This window comes from Anser cygnoides, chromosome 1 (assembly GCF_040182565.1).
Source record: "Anser cygnoides isolate HZ-2024a breed goose chromosome 1, Taihu_goose_T2T_genome, whole genome shotgun sequence".
Classification (NCBI taxonomy): Eukaryota; Metazoa; Chordata; class Aves; order Anseriformes; family Anatidae; genus Anser; species Anser cygnoides.
Window position 1 is genome coordinate 35,007,460 of NC_089873.1, and position 13,346 is coordinate 35,020,805.

At 38.0% G+C, this 13,346-nt stretch overlaps 1 long non-coding RNA gene across 1 annotated transcript; it reads right to left on the bottom strand.

Moving 5' to 3' along the window:
- Window positions 1-1,222: 1,222 nt before the first annotated feature.
- On the bottom strand, window positions 1,223-12,688 carry LOC106047377 (uncharacterized). Its single transcript, XR_007163837.2, has 5 exons — window positions 11,562-12,688; window positions 8,834-8,980; window positions 8,617-8,751; window positions 7,892-8,001; window positions 1,223-2,894 (listed from the first exon to the last, which is right to left on the bottom strand). It is a non-coding gene; the product is annotated as an uncharacterized lncRNA (long non-coding RNA).
- Window positions 12,689-13,346: the final 658 nt, after the last annotated feature.

Here is a 13,346-nt window from a genome sequence, read left to right on the forward strand (position 1 = left end):
GCCTGCACTGGTGCCTGGGGTTATTTCTACATAGGTACAGGACTTGCTAGTTTCCCTTGTCCTGTTTGCCCAGTTCTCCAGCTTTTCCATCTCCCTCTGGATGGCAGCACACACATGTGTCTGCCACTCCTTAGTTTTGCATCATCTGCAAACTTGCTGAGGTTGTGCTCTGTCTTACCCATCATCCAGCTCACTAATGAAGAGGTTAAACAGTACTGACACCATTCTCAACCCTTGCTGTACACCATTAGGGACTTGTCTCCAACTGCACTTTGTGCTAGTGCTCACAACCATTTGAACCCATTTGTTAAGCTGGTTTTCAATCCACATTGCTGTCCACTTATCTAACCTGTATCAGAACCTTTATGAGATGCTCAGGACTTTTTTCTGTATGTGCTATAACTGGATGCCCTGGAGTTCTTTCAGAACACTTAGCGATTCCAATAAGCTCAATATTTTTTCTCATTTTTTTTCTGTTTTGGGTGGAGAGATTTATCTTAAACTTTTTATTTTTATTTTTTATTTCCTGATTTTGGTCCTGTTTCCTGTGCCCTTCCCCTGTTGTGTGTCCCCTCCCTCCCCCCCCCCCCGACAAGTGGAACCATACCAGGCTGGTAATATAAATTCAGGAGGCAACAATTTTCTAATGGTCTTTTTTCTTCTATTTCTTTACAGTGCACATGGCATCTGATTCATTTCCTGTTGATGACATTCAAGATGTGTCTCCTGACCTGAGGGGGAGTGAGATTAGTCTTTGATGACGAATGCACATATTCCACTATAGCCACATGCTCCTCTGTTTCTAGAGACCAAGTAGAATATTAAAGCAAAGCAATACAAACAATCCTTGTCCTGTATTATCCCTTGCCAATCTATCTTAGGGCAGAAAAAGTATTTTTAAGAAAACACATCAAACAAAGTAATTTGTGAACTCTTTTTTTCTTTTTTTTTTTTTCCTTTTAGAGAATGCAGGCTGCATTACAAACAGTAATAGATTTTATCAGCTTGGGCTTTGCTCATGGTAGATGGATCACAAAATGTTGACAGTAGGAACCTGGCTCTTTTTCTCAAAGCTGTTCCTGCTTACTAGATTTATAAACAACTGAATCCAGATGGATTTGTATCCTAGCTTTCAAGACAAAGCTAACCCTAATGCTATTTCACTTGGCTATCACGAAAGAAACAATAAACTGAGATGACTCATATGGTTACCAGAGGAGAAAGTTGTGCTTTACTGTCTTGCCTACTAATATATATCATTGTCTGCACAATATAACTGATGGAATATACATCTCAGTCTTAGCTTAAGTTTCAGAAACTGTTAAAACTACCAGTAATAGAAACAGGACTTGCATTTAGCTGCAATGTGACTTTTTCTTTTTGTCAGGGAACTAACAATGATCAATATGTGAGGTGAAGATTTTGGGACCATTGAGCAAGGCAGGCTAAAGAGAAAATACTTGCTTCAAGAGAAAACCTAAGCCAAATAAGATACCAACAAGTCAGCCACTCCCTGTTTCATTGGCATCTCTGAATCAGTATTTGCGGAAGAACAGTTAGCTATCTTATGGCTATTGCACTAATAGCATTTTCTCCAGTAAGAAGAGACATATAAGTGAGAGTAAATGTTGTTTACAGATCACTTAATATGAGTCAGTTGAGCATGCATGTGGGCTGAGTTACTCACACTTACATAATCATTAAGTGAGTATTAGGTATGTAAACCCATTTTTCCCACTATTTTGCTTTGTTTCATTTGAATCCATTTGCAATTTTATTTCTTAAATGTAAGTACTTAATGTCAATTCCATAATCATTGTTTTAAGATTAAAAACGCGTGATAAATTTCATTTAAAATATCACGGTCTAAACTCTATTGATTTTCAGCCATGGAACACAGTAAAAATGCACAATGAAAATTGAAAACAAACAAACAAACAAAAAAACAGATATAAGAGGCAGAAGACTTATCGCATCTTCCCATTCTGGAGGCGTGGGAATCTCTGGACTCATTTCTTGCTGTGTGGAGAGTTGGGCTCTGCTGCTGAAGTTTTGTTCAGTACAGCCAGGCAGGGGAGAAGGCACATGCTGCTTCCAAGAACTGGGGTGAAACAAGCTCTGAAGAAAGGCATCAGTTCTTGTGCTGAATAAATACTGCAGTGCCACTGAATTCAACCTCTGTCTTGAACCTGGAGCTTCATACAAACAATTTCTGTTGATTTAATTAGGGATCACCTTATTTTCATTCCCTATTAGTAATTGTCTTTCAGGGTGAGATGAAACATACTTCACTGCTGTATTACCATATTGAAGTGTTTAGTAGGGTTTATTTTTACCTTTATGTAGTGTATTTTTTTTCCCAGGAGCACAGAGGCACATTTTAGCACATGTAATAGAAATCTTAATGTTCGGATTAACCTGTGCAATTATTTGTTTGGCCTCACCAGAACTAGGCTGCAGAACTAAGCATCTCAAAAAGTATAAATCCAAATCAGATGACCAGAGGTACTTGACTTTCTGACCTTTGAATAGGTGTCCACAAGCTTAACTACCCCATACCCTTATTTAACTCAGAACTGTGCAAACTACCAGAATTAGACAGGTTGCAAAACACGTTTTTGTTACAAACAGAAGTAGAGATAGCTACAGGAGGGAAATACATCAGGGAATGTAAAAACAGGACAAGGTGAAACAGGAAAGATAAAATATTCTCCAGAAACAAATGAAATGAAACAATTTTCTAAGTGAGTTTTCATTTATGAAAATATCCTAATTTATACCTGTATGCATTTAGATTTCATTGCTCTTGTGCAGATTGTTCTTTATGTTCACAAATGTCATTCAGATGAATAATTGTTAGCACAAAAGGAGTAGCCGTGGGTTGTTGGTGTCATCTATTATAAATTAAAATAGAAATGAAATTGGTTATTTGTCGACTCACATTTTCTCCCCTGGTGCACATCATAACAGCACCTGTTTCTCATACAGTCTTCCTACTTGTAAAGAATCCACAGAGAAAAAAACGCTAAAGTCTTGTATTTAAAAAAAAAAAAAAGTCTGTCTAGCACTCCAACCAAGCACAGCTGACATTTCCACACTTTGATAAACCTTTGCTCATATTTGTGCAGCATCTTTATGTCACTAGTGATACCCTCATTGTGTCACTAAGTGATGAATTATTTGCATGTTTTAAAAATACAGGAAGATAGCTTAACATGTGAAAATAAAATACTTCAAAATCCTCAGATCTGAGGCAATGAAATGCATAGCATTAAATGTGCTGGCAGAAAAAATACTATAGGGCCACCTGAGACTTCCAAAACCAGAATATAGAGACCTTTGCTCATATATAAAACACCTGTCTTTTGTGTGCAATCATGAGCCTTTGTTCATCATTGCACAAATGAAAATTCACTCCCTCAAGCCCATCACAGATATTTAACATGCTGGAGACACTCTCTGCACCAAGAATCTACCTGTGCAGGAATTTCTGGTAACATAGCCACAGACCAGTTTTCCAGTTTCTCTGTTTCCTAGTGAGGACTTTTTTTTTTTTTTTTTTTGTATGGACATTTATTTATATGATATTATGTGGACATCCAACAGAGTTACCCTCATGTCAGCTGAGAGCACAGACAGTATGCTTTCCCAGAAACATAACTAAAAATTTGCAAAAATATATGATACTTCTTGTCATGTCAACTTAAATAGTTATTCTTTGTACAGAATTTTGAAATTAAACAGTTCTTTATAAATATTCAGTATTAACAGCATAAATAGTGGCTTGACATGTTGCTCAGAGCTGAGAGAGTATGTAATTTACATATGGCATTTCATGCAAATTTACATCAGAGACTCTAGAATGCATATATTTTTTTTTCTTCCAGATTATCATTCAATTATAATGGCAATATTATTGTGAAGTTTACTATTGCTTACAATTCACATTTTTTATGAATTACTACTTTTGTGCCTGCAGGAACTCAGTAACTCATATAAATGCTAGAGGTTACAAACCACGACAGAGAAAAATATTGCACAGAGACATCATCATTCACAGATGACACAAGCCTTGGCCTCCAAACGAAATAGAGGCTTGCTGCAAACTGGCAAAGAGCACCAGCCAAGGGCTGGCTGGTTCAAACCTTTTTGTCACCTCCCATTTGTCAGCTGGTGTTCGTACCCTTACATCAGTATCACTGATGCAAGGCTTGTTTTGCTATTTCTTCTGATGGCTACAGTCAACTTGTGCTCTCTGCATTCTTGATAATTAGGCAGTCCAGATAGGAAGAAAAAAATCATTTTGCCTGCATCTGGAAATCTTGAGATGGCCAATGAATTAATGCCATAACAAACAGAATTTAGTACCCAGATTAATCCCACATTTTAATTAGCTCTGGCAATGCCCACCATGGCCACTCGAGTAAAATCTTACACACAATGATTTCAGAAGAACAAGACAGTAGATAAAATTTCCAGGCAGTAATCACAGAGAGAGAATGCCGCGAACTAGCAGCATTCACATTTTTAAACCTTTCATAGAACAGCAATTGCAGATAATGCTTGTTAACACACTGCTGCATCTTAACATGTATGCATCTCCAGTGCTGGGACAGGCTGCCTGTCTCTTTCTGGACGTGATCCAGATGAAAGCACCCATTTCTGCTGAGCTAAATTTGAACTGTAAGACAGCGCAATATCTCTGCAGTGTGCCAGTGTACTTTACGCAGGGCCTAAGCAGTACAAAAGGGCAGTACGAATGGACAAAATCTCCCATGTCTCCTGCTGCATATTCCTATTGGCCCATACAACAGTTACAAGTTGCAGTGCGACGCTGTGAAAGCAAACAGATATTGCAAGTGGTCTTGTGTCTGTGCTCCATGTACCTCTGGAGCTTTCAGTCCTTCATTTCCAGTCAAAGACACTGTAACATACTTGATCTGTCTAGCCAGCTTGGAATAAATTGTCTGTAGGTCTGTGAGAAGGAAGTATCTATCTGCTAACTTTTATTCTCTCTGTGCAATACAGAGAAGCAAATGGAAACAGAAATTCACAGCTTCATAAACAACAACAAAACTGTGAGTGGGAGGAGTATCAGAAATAAGTATTAGAATGGTGCTTCTTTTGCACTCTTGCTAGACCTTCATCTTGTTCTGCTCCATCCCACCTCCTCTCTGCCCTACCTCGCTTTCTCTGTCTCTGTATCTTCTCAAGTTTTCTGCTTTTCAAGGAGTACCCAGCAGACTGCAAATATTCCACAATAAATTCAAAAGTGCATGGAAAGAACTTTAGAAACTGTTCATGTGCTGTTGGACTGTCAGTCCAGCATCCACTGAACTGAAGCACAGCTATGGAGTCTACTGGGTAGCCTTGCCTAGACCTCAGATAATATTATTGTAAAGTACTTTTCTTTGGAATGATTCATAATATCAAAAAATAATAATAATATTAGGTAGATTAATCTCTAAGAGACCTTTAGCCTTATTCCCAAAAATGAGTTCACTGGGCTGTGCTAGAAATAGACTTCAGATATATTTATAAATGTGTACTCAAATTTCCCCACCCCCATCTTGTGAACCAAAATAAACTTTCCAACAAAAAAGACATCTTTGCTGGGTGCCAGGTTGCATTGCTTGCTTCTATGGATATGAGGAATTATTTAAACAACCACACAGATCTTATTTATTTATTTGTTTCCTCTTCCCCACTGACAAATAGACCCCGGGGATTGATTTCTTCACAGGAGAGAATCTGCTGAAGCTACACGATAAAGATTTGGCAGTGAAGCTTTGTTCCTGTGATGGTTTCAACACAAGCACATTCCAGCCAGAAAGATTGTTGCGTAAGGATTGGCATATTGCTGTTGGCACTGTTGCTCAAAGCAGGGAAGAGGGGAGCCTGCCACTGCCCATAAATTACACCATGAGAAAATGACTTTCAGCCCAGCTATAAACAGACAATTATGAAAAGCTATGGATTGCCATCCTCAGGCTACCAGTGGTGCTGGGAGAATGAGTCTGTAATGAGCAGCACATAATGACAACTGTTTTGTGTATTGTAAAATACTTTAACCCTAAATTGTCTTCAGATTCAAACAAATTTAGTGCACAGAACTTAATGCAGATAAAATATGTACATGGCAGTTCTGTTATTTCTAAGTGTTCATGTGGGGAAAAAATTCTTTCCCGAAATAGGAAGATGTAACTGCTCCCATGTAGCAAAATGGTTAGCAGAAGAAAATATAAGTGTTTCTGCCTTTCCCAGAAACTAGATAGCACTGATCACTTTTAGCTGGGAGACAGCAATGGAGTGCAAGCCTTTCTCTGAAGTCAGTACTTTCAGTTCACAACTCAACAGAAGACTCTGCCTGTCCCCTCCTTGTTTTGCACTGTTGATTCTTACACATAAGATCTCTGCCACAAATATGTAAATCAGAAAAAACCTCTACTCTTCTTTTCTGACTAAAGAAGATGCATTTAGCTAATGGATACATTGATACTGTGAAAAATTTATTAAGAGTATAAGCAGACATTAAGATGAAGCAGTAAAAAGACTGTGAGAGTTTCCTTCTTCAAAAAGCAAAAATTTGACAGTAACAGGATGTGCAAATTTCAGATAGATGTGAGTTCTCCCATTTTATGGGGTACCTTTGTCTATTTAAAAGGTCCATGATGGCAGACCTACCACTGTGGTCTTCTCTACCAGAGTTCCTTGACTCTGAGAAATGTAAAAATAAACTTGTCAAGACAATATTAAGTGCTCATAGGTGTAAGCATGCAATGAACTTTAAAGCTGAAGAAAAATTAAAATACAATATTGTCAATGGAAAAGCTAGATAATTTCCCTTTTGTTCAACTCCCACATGTAAAACTGAGTTGTTTTCAAAAGAAAAGGAGTCATATAATTTAAAATATTATGAAGGTCATACAGGCTAAAATACAATAATTGCAAAAGAACCATTTGCATTAAAAAAGTAGAATCAATCCTTAATCCTTAAAGCACTACAAGAAGACAGACATAAACATATTTTAAAAATCTAATGGAACTGAGTAATAGGTTCTTTAGACTATCATGACAGAACTGTCTTTATACATTATTAATTAAGTTCCTCAGTAACCCAAGGTCTATAAATAAACTGAAAGGCAATCCACATATTTGCCAAACTTATTCCTTTGATCATGTTTTTTTTTCTCTTTTTTTTCTTCTTTTTTTTTTCTTTTCTCCAAATCATTTCTGTTTATTCTGAATAAGTATGTTTCATTGTCTGCGTATGAATTGTTCAGCAAGCAGTCTGTGTGGTCAGTCAGCTGCAAGATGAACCCCTTTTTCTACTAGATTTTGCATCCTTGTTTGCCTTACATGTATCATTGCCATTATAAATGATACATAATAAGATTACCAGCTCATGATTTCCTTTATCTGCTGGAAGACCATGGTAGTCCTGTGATAAAGTAGAAGTTGATAAAGTTAAAGTGAAGATTTTGATAAATTATAAATCAATGCCTATCAGTCTTAGGACGTAATGTAATTATTTTACTTATGAGTAAACAGTAGTTTCTCTGCCACACATCACATATCATTACGTAGGCCTTCCAAATAGTACTAATTTCTTTAAGCACAGAGAAAAAGTTAAATAGTGGCTACAGTGACATAAAAATTATTTATTCATTGAAAAATGTGGCTTCAAGGCAGAATATGAATTCCTGGTTATTTCTGGCTGAAACTGAAATGTTAAAACATGTCAAAAACATTTTTTGGGTATTTTAAACTGTTGAAGTTCTTTGGCTTTTTTAATGTTTAAGTTGCTTGTAATACAAAACAAAACAAAACAACAGAGAGACAAAACTGAGATGTGCTGAACTCACAAAGAAAAAAGTATTGCTGCTATTACCTTCATCCAAACAGCCCATCATTTTTGAGACCGGATCTCAGAACCACAACGACAACAACATGAAGAAGGTTCATCTCCTGAATATCTTGTCCTTCTTGCGCTGGCATCACCTAACAGTTATTTGGAAAAAGTAAAAAAAAATAAAACAATAAACAGAAGCTGGAGCATCACTTCAACTGGCCTAACCAGACAGCATATACATGAACCATATGTGATCCTAGCCTAGATGCAGTCTTTTTTCTGTTTCCATGCTGTCTTCTAAGAAATTGGAAACTAATATATAAATAGAACAGTTATTTTTGTATAATAAACCAATGTTGGCTCAGAAACTCTCTGAATCACAAATCTTTAAACAGCAGAAATACTTGGGATAAACACCAGCTTTCTCCTCCTCCTCCTAAGTTCTTCTTGAAACACTCAGTAATGGTCATTCTCATACATTATTATTGGACATAATAATTCAAATTAATCTTTGATCTGATCCACTATTATACTTCTTACTTCCTTATGTTCGTATAAATAATTTAATCTACAACGTTATTTGCAATACTCAGCAAAAAAAGACTATTTAATCTTAAAATCCCAGGAGATATGCTTAATATTCTTTATCACAATGTCTTGACATGCTATTAAGAAGCTCTCAAAGGTATAGTTGTCTTTATTTTATCAATGTTTTATTTCTGTAAGCTAGATGTTAAAGGATTAAAAGGGTAAGAAGGTGTTACCTAGCTTTATTTGTTTCTACCTTGCTGTAACACCAGCAGAGAAGTGCAGTTGCAAAATACACAAAATGCAATATGGACATTTGAATCCAATCTATTTGAAGAGTTCAATTAATTGAACGTACTTGCCTCTTGTGCCTGAAAGCAAAAAAATAAAATAAAATTAGACAACAGGAAGGGTTTAGAATAATTAAGATGTGATTATGACTTCTGAAATTACCTTCTAGGGTGAAGGAGAACCAAGAAGGAAGTTGATTCAAATTCTAAGATAGTGCCTGACACAAGAGAGTCCATCTTAATCTTGATAAATTGACATACCATGCATATTGGGAATCGATATTTTATTCATATTCTAACTGCTATGATCCTATGAAAAAATAAAAAACACAATATTTAGACTCATGGCAGGATCACAGCCTGCGATTTCATCTCATATGCTTCATGGCCAAGAATTTCTCCACATATTATTTCTGGATAAAACCAAATTGTGCATTAAACGATCACTTAAGTCCTCCTTAGCTCTCAGCAAGTAGAAGTCCCCCGCTCCTGCTTTAAATTGTCTTCTTTCATGCTATTTTCAGGCTATACACGGTAGTTATGTCTTTACCAGGCATCAAGGCAGAAAACGCACAATTTAAGTTGATCATAGCGATTCCATAAACTCTCTCCTTGGCATTTTGCTAGCCTGTGACAATTGGTGCTCTGCTATGCCTTGCTTCCCAGCTGTAGCCCAGAGAACTGAGTGGGCTGTTCCCCATAGGTAGAATGGTTGTGGACATTTAGATGAGGATAATTCTACCACGCAGGTGTAACGTGTTGTGTCACTTGCTTCTTGCGGTGGGGGGAATAGTTATTTGATAAATTCATTTACTGATACAAATATAACCAGCTGGGTATAGTTATAAAAGTCTCTAGCAGGGTGACTACTCAGCCTGCAAGGGCTTGGAAAGTTGTGAACTGAAACACATCCCCAAAGTGGGCTAAACAGTGGGATTTCATCATGAAAGAATTACAGGCATTGTCTCTGCCTTTCACTGCCTACAGGGATATTGAACATACAGCTGGCTTTGAAATCATTACATGCCTTTAATCGCTGAAATATATCTGTGTACCTTACATGTATGTCAAGATACCCTGATATGCCACTTCAGGATGAGTTGTTGAATCTTTTATATCACACAATTTGAAAAAGTTTTTTTTTTAAAAACAAAAATCAATATTTCTATCACCAGTTTGACACTAGCAGCTGCCAACAACAGCTGTCACTCTTACCTAATTGAGCATTTTGGAACTAAAGAGGAAGCTCTATTAGAGAAGGCTTGCAAAGTGACATTATGAAGTGACTCCAATGTTCCATTTAATTATGCCAAAGTGATAGTTTTAAAAACATTTTGCACCACCTCTTTAATGGAAAAAAAAAAAAATCTTAGCCAGTCTCAGGCTGAATAATTCTGGCATAAGAGCTAAAGTTTCTCTGATGACTCATGGAAACCATTCTCTTTGGAAACAATTCTGTTCATAACGAAAATAAGTTTATTTATATTTTTCCTCATTGGTGACTATCAGTATAATCAAGAAAGCCAGATATTTATCAAATAATTAAATATTGTTTGTTTTGATGCTTATTCTAATCAGGTCTGAAAGTTAAGGCTGCTTGGCACACTAGCCAAAAGAAATCCAATATGAAGTTTGACTTCATAGCTTATTAGTCTGAATGTAGAAGAGATCTTACTACTAAATGTGCTACATTGCTTTTCTTTCTTTTTTTTTAATATGTTGGAGTTCCAGATGTTAATCTCCTCCCTTTTTATTACTTATTTCCTGTACTACTTGCACATTACATGTTATGTAGGACAACTACACTATGCAGACCCTCCTTGGATGTGAATTTATCCAATTAGGACTCAAGCACTGCAGAAAAATCAGGAGTTTGAATGGAGACATAAGGTGTATAGATTTAGACGTAGGGGGACATGTTTGAGAGTGTCATATTTAGGTAAAGGCAATACCTCATGCTTGTGCTATGATGAAAAGAGAGTGATTACAGACTCTTACTTTATTTTTGCATATGCAAAACCACACCTGCTAATAACTGCATATACATACCATTATTAAATGAAAGAAAAAACAAAAAAAATGGTAAACATTTAGTCAGATAACTACTTTCCCAAACCAAACAGCTAGAAACATTGCGACTTGAAGCTTCAATTGACCTGCGCGTTTCTGCAATACAGACATAAAAAGTGGTCCCTCATACTCGGGATCATATTGCAGTCTTTTACAAAAGAAAAGTTGGAACTCCAAAATCTTAACCCAGCATAGCAAGTGGCAAAAGCCTATGTATAAGCATGCACAAATTGCTGTGATTTTTTTTTTCTAAGCATTATCTTAGAGAGGACAATCGCCCTCAGCACACTGGATGAAGACCTACGTCTGATAGCCAAGGAAACTGAAGAGTGTTTAGGGATGTTACCAGCCACTGGAACGTGCAAGCCTGTTCCACTGAACTGTGAGAATAGTCTCTGACATGTTTGGGGCTCAGGTCAAGTAGCACTCTCCCAGACAGATCTTTGATGACTCAGCACTTACAAAGTCCTAAGAAACATTCTCAAAAGGTGGTTTTGCCACATCCTCTTAGGAAAGTGCAAGTCTTGCATAAACATGGGCTGTTTTATGCCAGCTGGTGTTTGTGCCCAGAATATTCCTGGACATGTTTCCTGTATTAGGATAGAGGTAGAAAGTGAAGATTTTAAACAGCAAGTTTTAAAAACAACTGAACATTTAATAATCTCTTTGCGAAAATAAGGGAAAACAGATGAACAAACACCAGAAGCTATTACACTTTCTTTTGTCTGAGGTGACCTTAAGTTTTTTCCAGCCCAGCTGATGCAGTATGGTCCTGTTTTTTGTTGCCCAGAACCCCTGCATGAAATTCTTGTAATATTTACCTCTCAGCTTTCCAAGAAGTCTTCATCTTCTTGTTCTGGATCCACAGAACCCTGTCTATTAGGGTCACTCTCTGCTCCTGCTCTGGCATGGTGTTCCCGAACTGATCCCGTGTGGGTTTCCTACAGACAGCAGCCCTTCAAGAACTGCTCCCACATGGCTCCGTATCACGGGGTCCATCCCCCAGGAGCAAACTGCTCCAGCACGGGTCCCCCACGGGCGGCAGCTCCCCCCAGACCCTCTGCTCCTGCGTGGGCTCCTCTCCACGGGCTGCAGCTCCGGCCCGGGGCCTGCTCCTGCGGGGGCTCTCCATGGGCCGCAGCCTCCTCCAGGCCACATCCACCTGCTCCACCGGGGGCTCCTCCACGGGCTGCAGCGTGGAGATCTGCTCCGTGTGGGACCCATGGGCTGCAGGGGGACAGCCTGCTCCACCAGGGGCCTCTCCACAGGCCGCAGGGGAACTGCTGCTGCGTGCCTGGAGCACCTCCTGCCCTCCTTCTGCATTGACCTTGGGGTCTGCAGGGCTGGTTCTCACTCCTCTCTCTCTCCAAGCTGCTGTTGCCCAGCAGTTTTTTCCCTTTCTTAAATATGGTATCACAGAGGCCCAACCAGCATTGCTTATTGGCTCAGCTCTGGCCAGCAGTGGGTCCCTTTGGAGCTGGCTGAAACTGGCCCTTACCTAAAAAGGGCAGTTTATGGAGTCTTCTCATAGAGCCCACCCCTGCAGCCCCCTGCTACCAAAACCTTGCCATGTAAATACAATACAGGTAGAACTCATTTCTCTGGCTGTGTCAGAACTCAACATACCTCTGATTACCAGAGGAGGTCTGGATTAAATGAAGAGAGACTGGCCTGGCCTAAGGTAGAACAAACAAACAAAATCATCCTGAACTCACTTTTCCTCTTAGTTTGCCAACATTTGCCATTGCTGGCATGTGGTAATCCTTTCTTTTTTCTAGTCTTTTCATTTGAGGAGATGATGGTGGTTGACTGAATCCTATTTTAAGAAAAAAATATTCCAGACAGAAGCTTTTTACATACACATTGTGTATGTATTTACGTACAATTAATAATCTTACACCTATGCAAACAAAGAATTAACTTGCGTTTGCAAGATGGAGAAGTTTGTTCTAGAGAGCAGTAAGTATCTGTAAAAGGTTGGCCAACTCAAAGACACATCAAGGAAGAAACCCCATTTTTCTGGTTTAGTTATGTAATTGACACCAGTTTCAGGTTCCTACTGAAGAAATGCTCTTAAAAGATGTGCCTCGGTTTCCTGTTCAATGAAGGAAAAGCTCAGTACCTCTGAAAGCTTTCAAAATGAGATCTTGCCATATCTGAGTTTATGTGTAGAGGTTCAACTGTTTTGCCTTATCTGCACAGTTAGGATTCTATCTGGAAAATCAGCAAAAAAAATATATATTTTTTAATTTATTAAAAAAAAATAAATCAGATGAGAAATCTTGCCTTCAAATGTAACATCAGCATTTATCCTAGGTAAAGCAGATTACATGGGTCTTTTCTAGATTTATGCATTGAACGATTAGTGCTATCACCTAATACAGTATCTAAAAGCATGCTGTTTTCATTGCTGGATTTTCACAGTGCATCCTGCCTGGTTTTAGATATTTTATTTTAAATTATTTTACTAGGATTCTTGCCTTTTTTTTTTTTTTTCCTGCCTTTTTTTTTTTTTTGAGGGCGGGGGAAGGAATGTGCTACTTTTTTGCTTTTTATTGGTATTAGTAGGAGTACCTTTTCTATGAAGTTGGGGTGGAAGATGAAAG